Here is a 22,687-nt window from a genome sequence, read left to right as displayed (position 1 = left end):
TGACCAGCCCTGGTGGACTGGTCAGTTTCCTGGCTCCCAGAGTGGCAGGGAGCTGCGAACTGGGGGCAGCCTGATTCTAGTCTCCTTTCTGCTCTTGGGCCTGGGAAACTGACCAGCTCATGACTGGCTAGTTTCCAGGGTCCTGATGGCACAGGGGAGACAGGGAACCAAGCTGCAGCCTGTTTCCCAGCTCCCCTGTGCCGGTGGTATCCAGGAAGCTGACCACTCATGATCTGGTCAGTTTCTCAGGTCCCGCAAATGGCTGGGACAAGGGAACCAGGCTGCTACTCAGTTCTCATCTCCCTGCCCCTTGTGGGACCTGGGATACTGACCAGCCATGAGCTGGTCAGTTTCCCAGGTCCCACAAGCAATAAGGAGAGGGGATTCAAGCAGCAGCCTCATCTGGGGCTGCTGCAGGGGGCTGGTCTGGGAGCCCAGATGATTCCCAGCCATAGGGCTGCGGGTCTCCCCATGCCCCAGCCGGGAAACCCACAGCTGGCTCTGCTGTCTGGGCACTGCCCAGCTGGCTTCCAGATGTGGCACTGCAGGGCCCCGCCCCAAGGCATTGCCCTCCCCATGCCTCCGCTCGTATAAACATGAGATACATACATTTTGAATGCGTGTATCTCAGGGTATTACTGTACAGTGGAAAAAATATTTAAAATATGGAGTCATATATAAACACAGTAGGCATCATGTTGAAACTAAGAAACCATATACCACTATATTGTAGCATTTTTTCATGAAGATTTGTAATCTTATCTCTATTTATAATCACAAATAAACTTCTGTCCTCTTGTTTTATTTAAATAATAACTTCCCTGGGCTACGACCGTGGTTTGGTTTTCTGTCCTTTCTGCAGAATTTTCTCCCCATGAAAAATCTAAAAATATGTTGTTATAAATCTTTTTTGTGTGCGAACCTCAGCTTTGGGGGGGGGGAAAGTTATGAACCAGTGAAATACTATCTCATGAGCATAAAATGTCCTCACTTGTGACATTGAAAAGTGAACTTGAAATCCCAGCAGATTATTTTTATTACAGATGACAGCTTTCATCTGCTGACTTTTCGCTGCTACAATAAGCATGTTTTCAGTAAGCACAAACAGACATAAAAGGAGTCCTCTATTCTTCAACTTTGCTGTTTCAAATAGTTCCTGTTAATTCCCCAAGTGACTGAGACAGGAAGACACACCTTCTGGCACACTGATCACAAACAAAGCGCAGCTGCAGATGAGTATTGACCGGTGGCATTACAGGCTAATACAAACCAGACCCTGCTTGTATGAGAATGCTTTGTGTGCGTCACTAGAGCTATTTCAATCTTTGCTGCCTCCTGAGTTGAATGTAAGCCAGCACTGGTGACTTTATTTTCAAATTACTGTGTGCAGTGTTGTAGTAGCTGTGTTGGTCTCAGAATAATATGGAGAAGGGTGGATGAAGTAATACCTTTTTATTGGATGAAATTATGTTGGTGAAAGAGACCAGATTTCAAGCTTACGTGGGACCTTGTGAGTCTAGGCTCTTTTGCCTCTTCCACCAACATAATTTCATGACTTTTCTACCCCAGCTTTTTCACAAGGAGTAATGCCAAATTCAAATATACACGGTCAACTTAATGCTAGTGTAGACACAGCATTATTAATAAAATATATTGGCCTCCAGAAGTATCCCACAATGCCCCCATTGTGCCTGTCTGAACATCACTTTCACCTTCATTGTTCTCCAGGTAACAGGAAGTAGGACATAGGAAGCAGGAATCAACCCAGGCTCTCTGGCTGCCCACCCACACCATGCAGCAGACGGGCTCTCCGGCTCAACTCCCGCACTACATGGCTGCCAGGCGCTCTGGCTGCCCTCTGCATTATGCAGCTGCTGGGCTCTCTGGCTGCCCTCCACATCACGTGGCTGCTGAGTCAAAATGAAACAAATCAAAATAACACTATCAAATGCAGCATTTCAACAATACAAAAAACAACTTTTTAGTAGCTCCAAGTTGAAACTTTTGAGATTTTTATTTCGGAATTTTACTTTTCTCAGGACTGTTCCACTAGCCTTGTAATGGCATGTGCTGGGGCAGGCTGTAGAAAATTGGCACGAAAATCCATTTGGCTATTTATTTTTAATGAGCGGGAAGTGAGAGCAATGCACTCTGGGACGATGACATCAAACACCCACAACTACTCATGGCATGTTTTTTCCCATAACATACTGGCAGAGAAACCCACAATGCAATGGGGATGCAGGAACTGTGGGATAGGTACCCACAATGCACTTCTGACATAAGGCAAAATTAGCAAAGGTAATGGGGACACATATGTTGACTTTCTAAATACGTGTGGACACTCATAAGAACATAAGAACGGCCATACTGGGTCAGACCAAAGGTCCATCCAGCCCAGTATCCTGTCTGCTGACTGTGGCCAGTGCCAGGTGCCACTGACTTTATAAAATCTATTGGGATAAAGCCAACTTCAATAAATTCAACTTTATTTCCTAGTGTAAACACAGCCTAAGAGTCATTTTTGTCCAATGAGCTGTTTGAATATAGTGAGGACATTTTGTGTTTTCCTATATTTCTCTTTTAACACCTGGTTGCTAAAAGCGCTTATTACTACCCAGTCTCGCAGTTTGGATGCACTGTCATCTACTTGCCTTGCTAAGGAGATGGTGTCCTGTATGTTGTAACAGTTTTTTGTTTGTTTGCTTGCTTTGCTTTGTTTTGTTTTGTTTCACAGTCAGATACAACAGGGAATATTGCTAACTCCAGATTTGCTGTAGAAAGGCAAAGATTATTGTGGCTAGTGCCTGGTCTAGATTATGCCACATTAGGCTGACTTTATGATGTGTGTGTCCATTTGACCGCATCCTTTCTGCTACCCTAAAAGGCTTGTAAAATTGACTCCTGTCCTCCACCTCAGCAAGAGGCACAGTGCGACAGTCGACCTTCTGGGTTGACTTTGGGGTAGTATAAACACAGTTCTGTGCAATTCGCAGAGACACACTTCCAGGTCTCCCAGAGTGCTCTGCTGTGACTGCTCAGGACAGCACTTTCACCGACACTGAACATCAGCCAGGTTCACAGGGAAAAGCCCCAGGGACTTCCGAAATTTTACTTCCTGTATGATAAGCATGGAGACTTCACCAAGACATCTGACCATGTGTGCCCCGGCTGCAAACATGCTTAAGCATGGGCACAGAGGAGACACTGGCAGATGTGGCAAGAAGCGTATGTGCAGGCAGAGCTCCAAACCAGCAGAAGAACTGCTGGCATCCATGCCTAAATCACACCAGCCATGGGCGGTGATGGACACATAGCAGCACCACGTGAAAATAAAGTAGCTCATACAAGTGTACCAGAAGCCAAGGGAACCAAACAGTTGCTCTGGTTCTGGGCGACAAACTTGCTGCTGCTATAAGCTTCTGTATATCCTTCTAGGTAGGCACCACACCAGTCTCCCAAAATTCTCTATGGATACCTTCCTGGAGGCTCAGGTGACCTTGGCCAACAACAGGGACACTGTTGATGATGATGAGGAGGAGGAGGTGGAAGAGGAAGAGAAGAACAAGACTGCAGGATGCAAGTGAAGGATCCATTTTTCTCAACAGCCAGGACCTTTTCCTAAATTTGGAGACAATCCCCTCCCAGGACCTATTGTTTCTGGATCATGACGTTGGGGAAGGTGCCTCTGGTGAGTGTGCATTTGTAATTCAACTATTGGAATTAAATGTAGTGGTGTTTAATGGTTTAACCTAAGGTAAACAATTGGGACTGAGTGGCTGCCATTCCAGCTACACAGAGGGTGCTCCCTGGAAAAGCCCGCTTATGTGCCTGGAGAGGGACCATAGATATCTGCAGAAAACTCACCTGAAGGTACTCTGAAATCCACTGTGGTAGGTTTCAGAGAAATGCTGCCTCATTCTGTCCACCACAGTATGATGCTTTCCCATGCCACACCAGTATTAAGTGATCTGGCCTCACGGCAGCACACAACATAGCAGCAAGTACAGTGGACACACACATTAGAATTTCAACATAATGTGGCATAGAATAGACCAGGCATTAGCTACAATAATCATTGCCTTTGACACAGCAAATCTGGAGTTAGCGATACTCTCTGCTGGGTCTGCCTGTGAAAAATATCATATGAGGGAAGACATCATTTTTGATGTGATGCATTCTTCTGAGACTGACAGGGCAGGCATGGAGGCTTACACTGTCAGCGAGCGTATGCACCAAGCAAGAAGACAGGAGAGCATAAAATCACAGAATTATAGAATCTGAGGGCTGAAAGGGACCTTAGTAGGTCATCTAGTCCAGCCCCCTGCCTAAAGCAGGATCAACCCTAGCAAAATCATCCCACCCAGGACTTTGCAAGCCAGGACTTAAAAACCTGTAGGGATGGAGATTCTACCACCTCTGTAGGTAACGCATTCCCTCCTAATGAAATAGTTTTTGCTAATATCCAACCTACACCTCTCCTTCTGTAACTTCAGACTATTGCTCCTTCTTTTGCCGTCCGACACTATGGAGAATCGACTCTTTCCATCCTCGTTAGAGCCCCCCTTCAGGAAGTTGAAGGCTGCTATAAAATTGCCCCTCACTCTTCTCATTTGCAAACTAAATAAGCCCAAGCCCCTTTGCTGCTCTTCGTAGGTCATGTGCTCCAGCCCCTTAATCATTTTTGTTGCATGTAGAGAACAAGAGTGTAACATGCAGGAGAAGTTTCAGCTTATGGGAGAGCAAACTAACATGTTGAGGCATCTAGTTGAGATTCAAGAATGACCTTAGAATTCTGCTGCACCCAATGATGAACCAGCTACCCTCCTCTCCAACTTGCATGTCCTCCTCTCCCAGATGTCACAGAATGAGGAGGGCAGAGGTGCAGGAAGCTCTGTTATTCCTTGTACTCAAGGCCAGCGGATGATTCAAGGAGCACAAGGCTGTCATTTGATCGCTAGACAGTGGAATTATAAGCTATGTGTCCCTCTCCCTGGCTGTTTCTACACAGGCAAGATCTTCTGGAAGAATGGTGCCTTCTTCCAGAAGATTTGAGGAGCGCAGACACATGCAAGACACTCTTTTGGATTTCTTCCGGAAGAAGGTGCCCCCTCTTCCAGATTGTGTACTCTGCTTCAGAATCAGGAAGAGGACTTCTGGAAGAAGGTATGCATAGATGTTCTCAGACTGCTTCTTCCAAAAGAAGCAGTCCTCCATGGCAACAGCCTGCTGGAGAGTGGGGCCACTCTAGACACCCCCAGCGGGCCTCTATGGTCTCCAGGTCCCTGCAGCCTTTAAAGCTGCAGGGACCTGGAGACCCCCTGGAAGAAAGCTGAGAGTGTGAGACAGGCAGCACGTGCAGGGCTGCCAGCCACACTCCCCTGAGGCCCCGTAGTGCCCAGCGAGTCCTGACCCGCAGAGATGGCCAGCAGGCCAGCACCCCGCACTGCCCAGGGGAGCCCCAGGAACCTGGATGAGCACAGCTGAGACCCCAACCAGGCTCCAAAATGGAGGGCCCCCTCCTGGACTGAGCCAGAGCTCCAGGACCTCCTGGGGCTCTGGTGCAACGAGGAGGTCCTGCGAGACACCAGCAAGCACCGGAAGAATGCCCCAGCATTCGCCCACCTCACCCAGTGCCTGGCTGCCTGTGGCCACCCCTCCCGGACACCGGAGTAAGTCAGGTGCAAGATGAAGGATCTGCGGCAGGGGTACATGAGGGCCCAGGATAGAGCCCATAGATCTGGCCATGCCCCTGCCAGCTGCCCCTTCTGCCAGGAGCTGCAGAACCTCCTGGCTGTGGATGACACCTCTCCACCCCATGCCACCATGGAGACAGCCACACCCAAGCCCCCTGCCGCACGGGAGGAGGAGGAGGAGGGACCCACCACTGTGGACGTCCCATCTGATGGGGAGTCCACAGATGGGTCCCTTGTCATCACGGTGCCTTCCACTGCCAGCAGCCAGGCCCCCTTCAGTCGGGCATCACCTGACATATATGAGGCCACCTCGGGTAAGTGCGCACAATAGAAAAGCACAGTGCGGGGAGGGGGACACCTGGGCCCCAGCCCCGGGCCCCGAAGCCCAAAAGCCCATTCCCGGTAAGGGCCCAGGGCACACCCATGCCTGCAAGCAGCACCTGGCTCCCTCTCTCATGGAGCAACCCCCCCCAGCTTGCCGAGACGCCCCCCGCCCAGGGCAGCATAGCTGCATCTGGAACCCCCCCCACAGCTGAGCACTCCCAGCCCACAAGCCCATTGCCAGGGTGGGCCACAGTGGATAGCGCCCTGGCCCTGGCATCATGCCCCAGTAGCCGCTGGTGCGAGTGCATGCAAGCCCACATGGTGGCCTCCTCTTGCACCTGCCCATCCTGTGGGTTTGTGGAGGGAGTAACCAGCTGGGGAGACTGGGGCCTTGCCTCCCAGGTCTCAGATGTGGCACTGACTTCCCCCTTTACCCCCACCCTCTCTCTCAACAGCGGTAGCATCCGAGGGCTGGGGCAGCTGGACAATGAGCCCGGGGCCTGCCAGCCCCATCCAGCCAGAGGACCCAGCAGCCCACCAGCTGGGCCTGCACCAGCCCCCGCTGCATGGCAGCCATGGTGCGCTGGACCTGCCGTAGCTCCCGCGAGGAGGAGGCTGCAGCCTATGCCGCAGCCCTCCACCACCAGAACACACTCACCGAACAACGGCTGGCCCTCGATGAGGCCAAGCTACAGTGGAGGCGGGACACATGGGGGAAGGTGTTGAGGATGCTCTGCACCATGTGCAGGGCCCTGGCAGGCCAGCCCCCCCTGAGCTGCTCCCCCCACAGTCCCCTGGAGGCCCCCATGCAGTCCCCCTCAGCTGCCCCCTGTAGTCCCCCCCGGAGGCCCCTGCTACCGCCCCCCGAGTCCCCCCCCGCCTTCCCCTCAGATTCCCCCCTGCTGGCCCTCCCACTGGCCCCTCAGCTGCTCGCGTGCCTCCAGCCCATTACCCTGAAGCCCTGGCCACCCTACTGCCCCCAGGCCCGCCTGATGCTGCACTGAGGGACTTCGTAGCATGGCTTGTGGCCACGGTGGGCCCCCCTGGAGGGTCGCCCAAGCCACAACCTACCCCCCTCTGGCCCCTCCGCTGAGGCTGGGCCAGGTGCTGACCAGCCGTACCTGCCGGTGCTTCCAGCCCCATCAGTGCCCCACAAAGGACTGTGCAGCTGGGATGGAAGGGGTGTCCATGGGTGCTAGGTCTCATGGCCTTCCACCCTGTCCCTGGATTAGAGCCCCCTCCCCCATTCCTGCCCCAGTCCCCATCCAAGTTTAAGTACCCCTACCCTCTTACCCCCATGTATATAGTTCACTCCCTATCAGGTTTTTGTCGTTATTGTTATTATTCAACATTTACTATTTACATTGTTTATGGTTGATAAAGGTTGAGGGTTTAATACATGTTAACATTCTGCACCTCCCGTGTCCCTGATTAATGTGGGGGAGGGTGGGGGGTTGGGGGGGTATGGGGTGTGCGCATGGGGGTGTGTGTGTGGGGGGCCTGTGGAGAAGGGTGCAGGGGTTAGTAGTTCCCTCGGCTGAATGCCTCTTGAAGCACCTCCCGGATCCGGAGCCCTTACGGTCGAGCTGCCTGTCAGGGGCCACAGCGGGCTGCTGGTAGTGGGGGGCCAGCTCCGCCATCCAGCCCTGGGGCAGGGTCCCCTCACGTGCCTCGATGAGGTTGTGGAGCATACAGCAGGCAGCCATGACCTGCGGGGCGTTCTCCACCCCGACATTAAGGCGCGTGAGGAGACACCTGAACCACACCTTCAGACGGCCGAAAGCGCCCTCGATGGGATACTGGGCACGTGTGAGGTGGCCTGTGTACGGGCGCATCAAGCAGGGCTGGAGTGGATAGGCTGGGTTGCCCACGAGGCAGAGAGGCATCATGACATCCCTGATGGTGCGCTCCCATCAGGGCACAAATGTCCCTGCCTCCATCCTGCAGAACAGGATCTGCACATCATGTGCCCTGCCTGGCCAGCCGACATAAATGTCCATGAACTTCCCGTGGGCGTCTACCACCACCTGGAGCACGATGGAGTACTACCCCTTGTGGCTGACGTATTGCTGTCACTGTGGCCTGGGGCCCTGAGGGGGATATGTGTCCCGTCGATTGCCCCAAAGCACTGGGGGAACCGGAGTGGGGTGAAGCCCTCAGTGACTGCGTCCAGAACCCCTGTGCTCACCAGCCACCACACCAGCATGTGGTTGATGGCTCTCTTGACCTGCAAGGGAACGGGTGCACTTGTGGGTATATGCAGAGGGGTCTTTGTCCCCTTCCCCTTCCACCCCCTCCCTCCCTACCAGCCCCCCTGCTGAAGGACCCCTCCAGAAGTGGCCATGTGGTATCCCTTCTGGGCTAGGCTTGCCCACCCCCTCAGCCTTGCTCCCTCCCAATCGGCTCCTGGGGTCCCCCAAGCCCGCTGGCCTACTCCTTCCTGCTGGTGGGGCAGGGTCTGGGGCAGGGCTTACCTGGAGGACGACGGCCCCGACAGTGGATGTGCCCACCCCGAACTGCTACCCAATGGATCGGTAGCTGTCTGGGGTGGCCAATTTCCATATGGTGATGGCCATGTGATTCTTTGGGGAGAGGGCCGACCCCATCTAGGTGTCTTGGCCTCGTAGCATGACAGGAGCCAGCTGCAGATATCCAGGAAGGTCTCTTTCTTCATCCACAGGTTCTGCAGCCAGTGGTCATTGTCCTACTCCCCCATGACGATCCTGTCCCACCATTCCGTGCTGGTGGCGTGGGTACAGATGCACTGGACTGGTCGGAGGGGGCCCAGCAGGGGTGGTGGGGGTGCAGGACCCATGGGCCTGGATCTCTGTCTCCCCAGGCGGCTGAGGAGGGTGGCCAGGAGGATGGCTAGCCTGTGGGTGAGGGCAAACCCGATGTCCTGGTGCTGCTGGGGGTCCATGCCTGCTGGTTGGTGGGCGCTGGACAAGGACCTGGGTCTGGCTTGCTGTGCACAGAGGTGGCTGTCCTCAGCAGCGTTTGCAGGGAGGGGCTGTTTGGGTAGGGCCTTTTCAGGGGCGGTGTGACTGGAGGCCCCAGAAGGGCTCCCTGGCTGTGCGATCCTGTCCATGTTGTTTCCTGCCCTGTTATTCTGGAAGAGTGCCAGTACACGAGTAGATACATTCTTCTGGAAGAATGGGTGGCTCTTTTGGGATCCTGTTTGATGTATAGATGCACTCTTCTGGAAGATCTTCTTCTGGAAAAAGTGCCATGTGTAGAAATGGCCTCTGTGTGCTACCGAGCCCTTAGACCTGGGCTATCTTTACGCTTGGCGTGAGAGCAAAAGACTCTTTATGCACTCTGCACACTGTGGTCATGGGTTTTTCGTGTACTGGGTAGTACAAGCAAAAAAACAGGAGAAGCTTGGCAACGATCAACACACATAACTGTAACATCAGTGTGGAGGTCATTCATGAAACTGGTTTTCAAAGCCTCGCAGAGACGCAGTGCACCTTGATGTGCTCTTATTATTGCCCTAGTGTCTGGCATATTACTGGCATCAGAGCACCATACAATCATCCCAGAACTCTGATATAAATGGAAGGGTTTAAAAGTCACAGACATCCTGACAAACTAAAACCCATTTGTGCCAGACCGGAAAATATCCTGTTTTATCAAATCATGCCTCTTTCTCTACATATCTCAGCAAACACCCTTTCAGAAAACTGTTTTGTTGGCTTCTTTGATTAGTAACTTCCCCCTTGAATTGTGGCCTCTAGCTCTCAGTCAGTCACTGGATACATTTTGCTTGACCATTTGCTACTAAATGTACGCATTCTTGAACCACACAACGCAAATATTTTGTTTGTGTTAAAATATGTAAATGTTGCTGTGTTTCTGACCCCCTTGAAAAAAGCATCCTCTAAAAGATAAGGTAATTGGGTTTGTCAAAATTTTCTTGGGGTTGCTAGCACAGAATCATGTTTTGGAAGTATTTTCATTCAGAGCATGTATTTATCTCATTATTAACTATTTAGTGAAAAGTATTTTTGAATATTCAGACATTTGTCACTGAAATTACTAATCACTATCACATTCTATAGTAAACTCTCACAGTGAATATGTTTTCCAAACTGGATCAAAGAGTTTTCCATATACAAAGTAAACTTATAAACTGTTACATATGCAAACGTACAAAAACGGAATAACTGCTACAAGCAATAAAAAAAAAACTGTGTGGGTATTACAAAAGTCATAGATTATATAAATATTAGGAGATTCTTCTGTTAAAAAAACCTGCAAAATATGTTCAACATATTTGTCAGCATGTAGTTTTGTTAAAAATAAAAAAGGAAAAAGAAATCCTGTTTTTACTTGTTTAACATGCTGCTTTGTGAAGCATGCTTCTGTGCTATATAATTTGTTAAATAAGTAGTGTATAAACACTTTAAAATAGTATAAATACAAAGCAAGAGTTTGAATGTCACAATGCTATGAGGAAAATGGAATGCATCCTGGCACCAATTAAAATTATAGAGATATTTTGGAAGAAAACAGGAGAACACCTTTTAACTCAGGTGAAACATATGGGACCAGGAGATTTGGCCTTAAGACTTACCTCTGGCATGATTACTGCAAAACCCCACCCCAACACCCCAATGCTCAGAAGGTGGCAAAATTAGTCCAGAGTTTGTTAGAATCATAGAATTTTAGAATACTAGAGCCATAGAATACTAGAACTGAAAGGGATCTTGAGAGGTCATCAAATTCATTCCCTTGCACTTATGGTAGGACCAACTGTAATCCACACATCAGTGGCAATGTCTACACTACAATGATCTATGGACAGAAGTTTCTGTTGGAAGATATCTTTGGACAAAACTTCAGCTGACAGCTCACAGCCAGACTGTCAAGTAAAGAGTGATCTGCTCTCTCGACAGAATGGCCAACGGAAGCACAGCAGACAGGGCAGTCCCGGTGTCCCAGCAGCCCTGTCTGTTGGCAGAGGGCCCACTCCCCCGGAATGTTCAGACTGGCTTTCTGTCGACAGAATCGGTTGACAGAGGTGTTCTGTCTCATGGGAGAGCAGCAAGAACACTGTCAACTGAAGTGCCGCATTCTGTTGATTTACTGTTGACAGAATGCCTTGGGAATGTGGATGCTCTGTGGTTTTGTCCACAAAATGCCAGTTTTGTTGACTAAACTCTTTAGTGTAGACATAGCCTATATGTAGTTCACTGTCCCATGTAGTGGCCTCTTGACCACTTACACACAGAGAATGAGTCCCCTCTGCAGCCTGAAATGATAAGTGACTGTCTTTTAGCTCAAACTGTAGAGCCTTATGCACTAAGCTCCAGAGGTCCCAGGTTCAGGTCTACCTATGAGGGGTTACACAAGTACCCTTTAGATCATCCCTGAGTTGTTCATTACCTGTTTACTTTACTGTGACATCACACTTTCCACTGCCTCTCTTTCCCATGTATTTGCTTTCCTCCATCTTTTGGGTCTAGTCACTATCTAAGAGAAGTGACTAACTTTTTGTCACATAGGACTGGTAGAACCAATTCTCTCTTGATGGGGCTCAAGTGCTTCCTGCGGTGTTTTGGTTGTCTGGATCATAAAGGCAATGTCTACACAGGCAGCTTCTGTTGATAAAACTGGGCTTTTGTTGACAAAACTTGCTGAGTGTCTGCATGGCTAAAGTGCTTTCTCTTGAGTCTGTCGACAAAACTCAGCCATTCAGCTGGCAGCATTATACTTCTCCCCAGTCAGGTATAACACCTCTGGCGACAGTGTTTTGTCAACAGAGTGCCCGTGTAGACACTTCTGTCGACAGACAGGGCTTCTGGTTCCCCAGGAAGCCCTTTCTGTAGACCATCCAGTCAGCCATTCAGTTGAGAGAGGACAGGGCAGTCTGGCTGCTCTCTGTTGACAGAGGGGAGTGCTCTTTCACTCTGTTTTTGTGTGTAGACGCCATCTGTTGACAGAAGTTTTTCCAGGGTTTCTCTGTTGACAGTGACCTCTGCTGAGAGAAGCTGCCTGAGTAGACGTAGCCTAACAGAGAAAAAGTGCTGGTACTTTCCCAAAAGTCAGTAGCTCGGGATGTCTACATGAAATGATGTTCTCGGCATACGTGTGCACACTGAAACTGATGGATAATAATCTGGCCTTGGTAACACATCCTTTTGTTACTATTTGGCTGAGCATGAAATTGTCAGCTCTTAGGAAATGTGAACTAGCATAGAACACTACAGCCCTTTGACTTCAAGAGGCCCAAATTTCATTGCATGGGTCTCAGCATGGATAAAGTGGGCTGTGATAGCAGATCCTGAAGCAGGACCAGGGTCTTTGTTATGTAACTTCCATATAAATTACAACACCTCTGTTTAGAACTCTGAGTTCTGAATATATTATGGAAATAAATGTTTCATTTGGTTTGATCATAAATTGCACCTCCTTCTCTCCTTACTCAAAACCTACATTTAAAATAAAATACTCTTGCTTTTGTGACAACTGGGAGCAGTCTTCCTGACAAATGGTACAATAATACAATTTCTTCATCCAAAGATATCCATTTTGAAGCGTAAGCTTTCTGCCTAGAAAACACTGTTCTGTGTGAATGTCCTCAACCTCTGACCAACTCTGTAACTGCTTAGTGTTTAAACTTTACCAAGTCAAATATTTCATCTGATTTATGGTGAGAGGGAATGTCAATATACTTCCATCAACAATATTGTGTTCCTTTAAACAGTGTGGCTACAGTTATACTACAGCGCACTTTTGAAAGAAACTCTTTTGCATTTTATGATTTGAAAAATAGTATTTCGAAAGAGTGCATCCACACACAAAAAGCAAATCATGCATTCAATTCGTTCTTTCAAAAGACCAACCCTCTATTTTGACAGAAAGGAGCGGGAAACACCATGGATGGGGTTGCATGGCTGCCAAGGTTCAGGATCCGTCCATGAAGGAGCCCTCCTTTTGCTGGCTGGGGTGGGGTCTTCCAAGCCCTCAGGTGAGTTGCTAGGGGGGCCCTGGGGACCTCATTACTTCTGGCTTCCAGACAGTGCTCCCCAAAAGAAAAAAAAACAGTTTCCAAAGTAGCTGAGAGGATGATCAGCTGGAGCCTCAAAGCTTCGCTGCTTGCCCTCTCTCAGCTTCCTGCCACAATGTTTTCTGAGTCCCTGCTATTTTAAATGCAGCAGGACACAGGTACCATAGAGCTCGGCAGGTACTTGGCAGACAGTCTCCAAGCTTGTGGCTGGCCAGCACCATGGAGGACTGCTCTTTTGAAAGAGCAGCCCACCCAGTGTCTACACAGGTTTTCTTTCAAAATTATCTTTCGAAAGAAGGTGCTCTTCCTGAAGTGGGAGTGGAAGAGTGCTTCCAAAAGTGGCTCTGAGTTCTTTTGAAAGAATGCTTTTTGTGTGTAGATGCTCTGCGAGTAGTTTCGAAAGCACTCCTACTTTCAAAAGATCTTTTGAAAGAGCATGCTAGTGTAGACGTGGACTGTATGATAAGAGCTTCCGTGCTTGAGATAGCAAGAGCAGAGCAAATTTTCTTCATCAGCTTTGCAAATTATGACAAAATGAAACCTTTTAGTATTAAACCTCACAGTGAATTCTTGAAAAGATAGCAGCTGGAAAAAAAAAATCTAGTCCTACTAAATAGGCCCAGAAAAAGATCATAATCTTTAAGAGGTGAGGAGCCATTACCCTACTGCCCTCTCTGCACGCAGATTTCATCCATTTCACTTTAATGTGGACTATATGTCAGGCCAGATGTGGGCAATAATTTTCTCCAGGAGGAGGGCACTCCATGAATTTTGGTAAGCTGTCAGGGGCCAGCTCTGGGCTCCCAGAAAGGGTGGTGCCTTGAACTGAAGGGGAGGAGTTTGGGGGGGTGAAAGACAGACATACAGAGTGACACTGAGTGAGTGAGTCACAGAGATTGGGAGTGTGGAAGAAGCCAAGGAAGTCACCCTCTGACAGATCCCCTTTGAGAAATATTTCTTCAATGAAAGGGACAAATGCTTTGATTTCTATGGAAGAACCTCACAGAAGTTGTTTTTTCTAAACCTCCCTTCCCACCAAAGGATTGAACATGAGGACATAATCTAGCCCCAGGTGATATCTGAAATGTTTACACTTAAATATTTGCACACTTAATGCCAATTTCATTTGCTATATTCCTCATTCATCAAGAGCAAAGTTGATAAAACTGGGTATCTCCTACGGGACAATCACAGTGTCTTAGATGAGCGTAACTATATTTAACCTATTGTAAATGCATATATCACCCTGCAAACTTAAAATTCCACTTCCACAATGGAGTTCAAATGATTCCAATCACAACTGGATATGAAACAGCTCAGTGAATCTTGGGACAATTACGAGATTCATAGCCTAGTGTAAAAAGTATGATAGGCCTCCATTTTATCAAACATTACAGACAAACCGGAGCCACAGGAGACCACACATTTCAATCAAGATTTCCCCAAAAACAAGTTTTCAGTTAAAACTTTGTGACAGATTTATTTTTCAAACCAAAACATCACAGAGTTAAATTCAATCAGTTAAGTAATAGAGTACAATCAGTGTCACTGCTCATTAAACAGGCATTTAATGTTAACCCCATTTTAAGTTATATGAATTTTTGAGCTCAAACTAGTAGATGTTTTAAGCACATTACTTGTTCAGTTGGGGTCTGAGAAGACCACCCTTACCTGTAGTCTTAAATGAGGAATGAATTTACTAAATAGGGTAAAAATTAAATAATTTGAAGTACTAAAGATCCTGACTGTCCAGTAAATTCTGGACTATCACATTAGGAAATCTGAATTCACAATTTAAATGAAGACACTTGTAGACTATAAAATATTTTGGTGGTAAAAAATATGTTTCTGGAACAATTTTCTGTATATGGCATATTTTACCAAATACAGCTCAATGTTTGAGTCTGATCAAAGCTAAATGTTTGAATGTGTAATTTCAGACAAGTTTGTTAAAACATTCATGTTTAAAAAAAGCCAAAACACATTTCAGAAATGTTTGGGATTTTAATGTTTGTATGTCACATAAAGAATTTTGATAGACTGCAAGTTCATCTCAATAAAGTATAAAAACTGCTTAACAAAGGATTCAAGTAATAGTGCTGTCTCTTCAAATTTTTGTAAATTTTCAAAAAATCACAAAGCTTGCAAAATTAAGTTTCCAGAAGTTTATCACAATCAAACCTGTGTGCACACATACAAGCTTACAATAAATCACATTAATCACAGTTTTATAGATTTTTAAAAAAATTCTATGTTTGATTATGGTTACTGAAATACTCAAAATAAACGTGACACTTCCAATTCAGTAGATGTTTTCCCTGGATTTACTCAGTCATATCTACACACTTTAGTCACAGAAGTAACTTTTTTACAATATAAATTAGCATGGATATGACAGACTGGTATGAATGCTTTTCTGGATCACTCATCATCAAACGTATTGGTAGCTAAATTCCAAATGCAGAATCTTTATTTTGGATGATTCAAAAGCCAGAGAAAAGCTAGATTGACTTTCTGAACCTAAGATAAGTTTATTGAGATTAAAGTTAGGGGGCAAAACACTTATTCATCACTTTACTGCATTTGATAAGAGACCACTGAGAGAGAAACATGGCAACATGCTGGACCATAGGGTGTCAATATTGCCTAGCAGCATTAACAACACTTCCATTGCTTCCTGTGTTCTTTGAAGACGTTTGGGGTAAATTAGAGCTAAATTACAGCCAGAATACTGAGAGCCAGGACTGGTGGCTGTAAACAAACTTTATGGGAGCACGGGAAACTTGGCCACACCCATGGTAACTGGACATGTGGCCAGCTAGCATCATGCCAGACCACAGATGTTGCTGGACCAAAGAGTGCTGAACTAGAGAGGTTCAACCTATGGAATCATTCTTCAGAATACAAAGTTTCCTCAGCTTACTTTCAGCCCTCCCCAAGGGTCTGCCATCAAAATAGCAAGAAGAGCCATTTTTTTCAAATTCAATTACAAAATCAGTCCTTAAGCTCTGTTGACAGTACCAATCTGGTAAACGGAAGTACCAAAGGTCATGCCAAAGAAGCATCTTTATTGTCTCTCTGAGCTGAAGTTCACACCACCAGTGAATTCTTTACAGAGACTGCAGATCTGGATGAACCTGAAATGTCTGAAAGCACATCTTCAGTCTATCCTGGGGTCTCCAACCTTCAGCCATTGGAGAACTCAGGACAGAAAGGTTAAAGAGGTCAGACACCACTTGGAAATCCTGACAGGTCACTGGGACTGAAAGAATGGGTGTTGGAGTCTTTAGTATTTGACTGAACAACAGTTGTTGTGAGCATGCTGGAGCTGATAAGATGTAGGCCATGTCTACACTAGCTCAAATCTTCTAAATGGGCATACAATACATATTCAGCACCTCATTAGCATGCTGTTGGCCGCAACACTTCAAAATTGCCATGGATCGCTGCTGCGTGGCTCGTCCAGAGGGAGCTTCTTTTCAAAAGGACCCTGGGAACTTCCTTCCTATTCCCTTATTCCTATCACACCCACCCTGCACCCACTTCCAGCTCAACCCCTTCCCTCCAACCCCTCAGCGCCTAGCCCCGGCTCACCCCCCCATGTGGTTCCGGCTCAACCCTCCACCAGGCTGCACTTCTCTGACTCAACTCCACCCTCTCATCCCCCCTGCAGCCCTAACCTACCCCAGGCTTAACCCTCCTGCCCCCCTCCCATGGCCCCAACCCACCACAAGGCTTAAACCTCCCAAACTGCTGCCCCAACCCCAGGAGTTACCTTTCAAAAGGAGCTACAGGTGCTCCTGCTGCTTCCCTCACTGCAGAATATGCATTCCACCAGGGGAAAAAAGCCACCCCTGACTTACACTCAATTTGAGTTATGTGAGGGTGTGTGGGAACGCAACCCTCGCATAACTCGAGGGACTACTGTAGATCTGATAATCAAGTGAAAAGATGTTCACTTATTCTTACTGTAGTAGTCTACAGAGTCCAAATGAGAAGAAGTTTGTCTGTTTATCTACCTTTAAGGTGTGAAGTCAATCTTGGCGTCAATAAAAATACATTTATTTCTATTGTTTAACTTGACACAGCCAGTATTATTCCAGTCAAATATGTCAACAGAATGAATTCCATTCCATCAGGATTTTTGTCTGCAGTACAAGATTAGTATATTCCATTACTATTCTTTGTAATGAATATGCTATAAATAACAATGGTTGTCATAGTCATAACTAAAAAGGGGGCAGGGAAAAAAAAAGGTATAAGTAAAGAAGGTATAAGTAAAGAACATAAAAAAAGGTATAAGTAAAGAACATATCAGACCTTATAATGAATTCAAATAAGTGGGGATTGATGCTATTCATCCAAGGAGACTGCAGGACTTAGCTGAAGAAATTTTGCAGCCACTGGCATTAAAATTTACAAACTATTGGTAACAGGAAACATCCTGGAAGACTGGAGAAGGACTAACACAGCACTGATTTTGGAAAGGGATAAAAAGGAAGAACTGGGAAACCACAGATATCAGCCTGACTTGAACACCTTGGAAACTACTAAAGCAATATATAAAATATTCAATTTGTAAATACCTGGGGGAAGAAGGGATGAAGACTAGCAGCCAGCTTAGATTTATCAAGAATAAATCATGCCAAACCAGCTTGATTTCTTTCTTTGACAGAATAATTGTTTTGGTGGATGAGGAAATGTGGTGATTATAATATACCTGGACTTCAGCAAGGCTTCTGATGCTGTCCTACATGACATTGGCTGTGTCTACACGTGCCCCAAACTTCAAAATGGCCATGCAAATGGCCATTTCGAAGTTTACTAATGAAGCGCTGAAATGCATATTCAGCGCTTCATTAGCATGCGGGCGGCAGCCGCGCTTCGAAATTGACGCTCCTTGCCGCCGCGCGGCGCGTCCAGACGGGGCTCCTTTTCGAAAGGACGCCGCCTACTTCGAAGTCCCCTTATTCCCATGAGCTCATGGGAATAAGGGGACTTCGAAGTAGGCAGCATCCTTTCGAAAAGGAGCCCCGTCTGGACGCGCCGCGCGGCGGCAAGGAGCGTCAATTTCGAAGCGCGGCTGCCGCCCGCATGCTAATGAAGCGCTGAATATGCATTTCAGCGCTTCATTAGTAAACTTCGAAATGGCCATTTGCATGGCCATTTCGAAGTTTGGGGCACGTGTAGACACAGCCATTGTGATAAGAAAGATGGAGAAATGCAGGCATGGCAGAAAGGCCATTAAGTACATATATAATTCATTAAATAACTGCAGAGAAAAACTAATTAATGGAATGATGTCAGATTGGAAAGAGGTCTCAAGTGGGGTTCCAAAAGGATAGGTTCTAGGTCAAGTGTTGGTCAACACCTTTATCAATGGCCTGGATGTAGGTATAGAGAACATACTGATCAAATTTGTGAATGATACAAATTTGGGGAGTTGCCAACCCTTGGAGGATAGAACTAAAATTCAGAGGGGTCTTGGTACATTAGAGAACTGGAATAAAATGAAACTCAATAAAGACAAATGTATAGTGCTGCATTTTGGGAAGAAAACTGGCTTGACAGCAGCACTGTTGAGAAACGTGGAAATTTAGGTGGACCACAAACTCTATGGCTGCATCCATACATGCAGGAAACGAGCAGCTGGGAAGATGCTAATGAGGAGCGAATGTAAATTTCCTGTGCCTCATTAGCAAATGGCCAAGTGATTCAGAGTCCAGAAGAAGCTCTTCCAGATTCCAAAATAGCTGTGTAGATGCACAGCCTGCAGGGATCTCCCAAAAGTAAACCAACATGAATCAGCAATGTAATGCTTTTGGGGAAAAAATGCAATTTTAGGTTGCCTTAAGAGAGGCATGGCATGCAGGTGATGGGAGATAATATTTCTCTATTTGAGATTGGCTAGACCAAAGCCGGAGTATTGTGTTGGGGTACGGTCATGATGTAGAGAAAGTAGAAAGGATCCAGAGGCAAGGGACAAAGATGATTGAAGGAATGGAATGCAAGTCCTATGACCAAAGGTGAAGGACCTGGGTATGTTTAATTTTGAAAAGAGAAGATTGGTGGTCAGGGAAGAGAGAATACCTGCCATTTAAAAAAAAAAAGAGATGGAGAAAATTGCTCCCTTTTGCCACAGAGGGCTGAACTTTCTAACTGTAAGAATAGCAGGACAATGAAACAGGCTGCCTTGGAAATTTGTGAAAACTTCTTCTCTTGAAGATTTCAAAAGGAGTCTGGACAGCAAACTGTCTTGGATGCTTTGGACACAATCTTGGCAGAGGAATAGACTACATGATCCTTGTGGTCCCTTCTAACCCTATGACTCTATAACACTCGGTAACAGTCATAAATTACTTCATATATGAACATTCAACACTGAGAAGAGTGAACATTACCTGAATTCATCTTACTGGATGGTCAAATATGACCAAACTCAGACATACTAATTAAGAAGTCACATATACTGTTTTAAATGAAAAATTATCATGTGGAAGGCCAGATCCCAGAGAGAGGTTGGTGAGTGAGAATCCTCTTATCTCTTCTGAGGATCAGATAAGGTACAATATTTAAACTTCTCTTTAAACTTTTATTTAAAATGGCAGACAATTACCTTCATCACCAGAATCCCACACTAAGATGAGAAATCATACCAACTATGTGACACAGTGATGACAAAACATGCCCCCCCCGCCAAACAGCACGGCCAACAGCCATCACTGGAAAGTGGGTGAAGTGGGTGGGGCTTCCAGCTGTATGCCCTGGAAGGGGCTAGGCCAAGGGCAGCAGGGAGAGGGGCCATGGGCAGCCAGTGGAGTGGCAGAGCAGTGGATTTCACCACTTCAAAGGGGTCCAGTGTTCCGGCTGTTGCTGCTACTTCAGAAGCAGTGAAGGCTGCAGCATCCAGTCCCTTTGAAATGCTGCACCCTTTGCTCAAATCCCCTCCCCACCCCATTTGGCAGTCCTGTTCCCAAACCAAGATGCAACAGTTCTGTACTTTTAATGAAATCCTTCAAATCTAACCTGTTTAAAGAAGTAGGAAAAAAAAATCAGAAATAAATATGCTAAGTGGCTGGAGAATTTAAAACACTTTACCAAAGTAAAGGCCAAAGTAATGAAGGACACGTTCAAATGCTTGCATACCTTAATTACGAAATCAGTCTGGAAGTTCACAGCATACAGGGCTACTTCTCAGTTACAGTGAAAGTTGGTATAGCTCACAAACTGATCTACGACAGAATCTAAGTATTCGTTTACGGCCACAAGAGATGTAAACAAACAGTCCTTCAAGGCGGTCCTCTTATGGCATTTATTGTTACATTATCATTTAAAAGAGTGTATTTTCCTTTCATAATTCCTTTTGATTAACTATTGTGACTTATGGAAGAGACATTGATAGCAATGACTAAATCCACCCTTGAGGTACCCTTGTGCTCAGGAAGAGTCTGCACACAGTTCAGCATATTCAATTCATCATTTACATAATTATACCACATAAAGTGATAGGCTTTCTCTGAACAAATCTTCCTGCTCTATGAACTCATTAATTTAAAAATCTATCTTCAAATACCCATATTTTAGGAAAATGTAAATAAAACTTGAAAAATGTCTAGATCAGAACTCCCAAACCTTCAACAAAGTTTCCCCAGACATGGAATAAATAATATCCTGATCAGCCTATTCACTCAGAGAAAGCTGAGAAAAATAGACAGACCTGCAAATGCTCTGAATATCAACAAATCTAAATACAAAAAAGTGTTCCACTGAAAATATAAACCCCCAATCCTCTTCCATTTAAATCAGAAGGTTGTTTTTTCAAATATACTATTGTTCACCGTGCTGACTAAATCTGTTCGGTGGAACAAAACCTTCCATTTGAAGCACCTTTGTGAAGCAACTAACTTGCTTCAGGAACAATGAGATCTCTGAAATAAAATGGAATCTGATATAGTCATTATTCTAAATGCTAGACAAAATTTAACATGTGCATGTAAAATTTCAGCTACAGTAATTTGGCAGTTTGCTAAAGACATCCCATCTCAGAAACTATTAAACGTGAATTTATTCAGACAGTATGATTTTTAAAGGTGAATACACAGAGCCAAAGGAGGATGTTGATGTGGTGGTGTATACTGGAGGGCTTTTGCTGTTGAAATGAATAGGTAAGCCGAGGGACCCCACACACACCTCCATCACCAGGTACCCATTTTCTAAATGGAGAACAGTACACCAATGGGCATGTAGGTGGACAGGTACAGTCAATGCTTGTAATTTTATTATGAGTTTTGCAGAATTTGGTGCTTTCAATAAAGACCCAGTTCCAGAAGTCAAACAATCATGCAAGAATTTCAAGCTTTAAGGAACCTGAAAAAGGCACATTTCTAACTTTCACTGTCAAAGAGAAGAGTTTGAGAATGTGTCACAATTATAAAAACAGAAGGAAAAATAAACCCAGTTAGAAATAATCTTATAAATTTGGGACCAGATTCATGACTTGGGGCTCCTGATGCTGCCAATGTCAGAAGAGAGAAAGCAGTATTTATTCCTCTGAATCTGTTCTATTGTAACTTCTAGGGCTTGTTTACACTTGTAACTATGATGCATCCATGCTGTACCACTTCAGTGAAGTCTTTGCTTCTACAGATTGAAGGGGTTCTCCTATTGCCATAAGTACTCAACCTACTTGAGAAGCAGCAGCTAGGTTGATGTGTGAATTCTGCCATTGACTTAAGCACTTTTTGCTCTGGGGTTAAGTTGGTTTACTTGTGGTTCTCCTGTGTCTGGATTTTTCACACCTATGAGCAACGCTGATACTCCAAACTAATTTCCTGGAGCAGATCAGGCCCTACTCTTGGTCCCTTTGTTATATTTTCTACTCCATCCCTAACAGACCTACATTATTTTTAAACTGCTCCATATTCGGCTACATATGTTGACCTCCCCCTTGGATTTTATTTTTCTGAATGTTCTCTCTCTCCCTCTCACTCCTTCTCCCCACCCACCTTCCTGGTGTTTCTCCACATACTCATTCTCTCTTCCTCCTCTCCTACTCTTTCCATCCATACGTTTCCCTCCACAGCCTTTCCGTCTTCACCAAATATTTCTGTGAGGAATAGACTGACAAAAAGCTACCTGGCCCTTCCAGACAGCTGAAAATGAAGCCCCTCTTCACAGGTTTCTTGTCAGATATGTGTGCAAAGTGAATGGATATTTCCAGCTGCAATAATGAATTGCATGCAGAGGGGGAGGGGTAGTGAGAAATGCTACCTGGTTAGATCCCAGGTAAATTAAGCAATTAAGCCGCAGACTAATTAATCCATTTTTGTTATATATTATTTTTCTCTCTATGTGTCCAGTTAAAAAACTCAGTAGCTGGAACATTTAGATGCCTCACAAGACCCAGTCTCTCCAAACTGGGATGTCTCATTATCATAGGTATTGGCTTGGCAGGCTATTGTTTTTTAAAATTAGTCCAACTGTTTCCTTGGAATAATGTTCTCACTATCAGGCATCATACTCCCATCTTGCTGAAAGTTCTACATGAGGAAAAACGCCCCTAAGAAAGCTGCCTGAAATTTTTGGATTTTATTTTTTTTTTGTGAAAATAAAAACTCAGATTCAACAAACCAAAATGTTTACAAGTTTGTGTCAG

The 22,687-nt window shown here is 45.9% G+C and overlaps 1 protein-coding gene and 1 long non-coding RNA gene across 3 annotated transcripts in view; one reads left to right on the top strand and one right to left on the bottom strand.

The window, feature by feature from the left end:
- Positions 1–22,687, bottom strand: part of CACNB2 (calcium voltage-gated channel auxiliary subunit beta 2) — a 402,055-nt gene that overhangs the window by 95,040 nt on the left and 284,328 nt on the right. The window lies entirely within an intron of this gene.
- LOC142008907 (uncharacterized) lies at positions 3,451–6,603 on the top strand. The gene is made up of 3 exons (XR_012644264.1): positions 3,451–3,691; positions 5,012–5,166; positions 6,476–6,603. It is a non-coding gene; the product is annotated as an uncharacterized LOC142008907 (long non-coding RNA).

Source organism: Carettochelys insculpta, chromosome 2 (genome assembly GCF_033958435.1).
Source record: "Carettochelys insculpta isolate YL-2023 chromosome 2, ASM3395843v1, whole genome shotgun sequence".
Taxonomy (NCBI): Eukaryota; Metazoa; Chordata; order Testudines; family Carettochelyidae; genus Carettochelys; species Carettochelys insculpta.
This window is presented reverse-complemented; position numbering and strand designations above follow the sequence as displayed.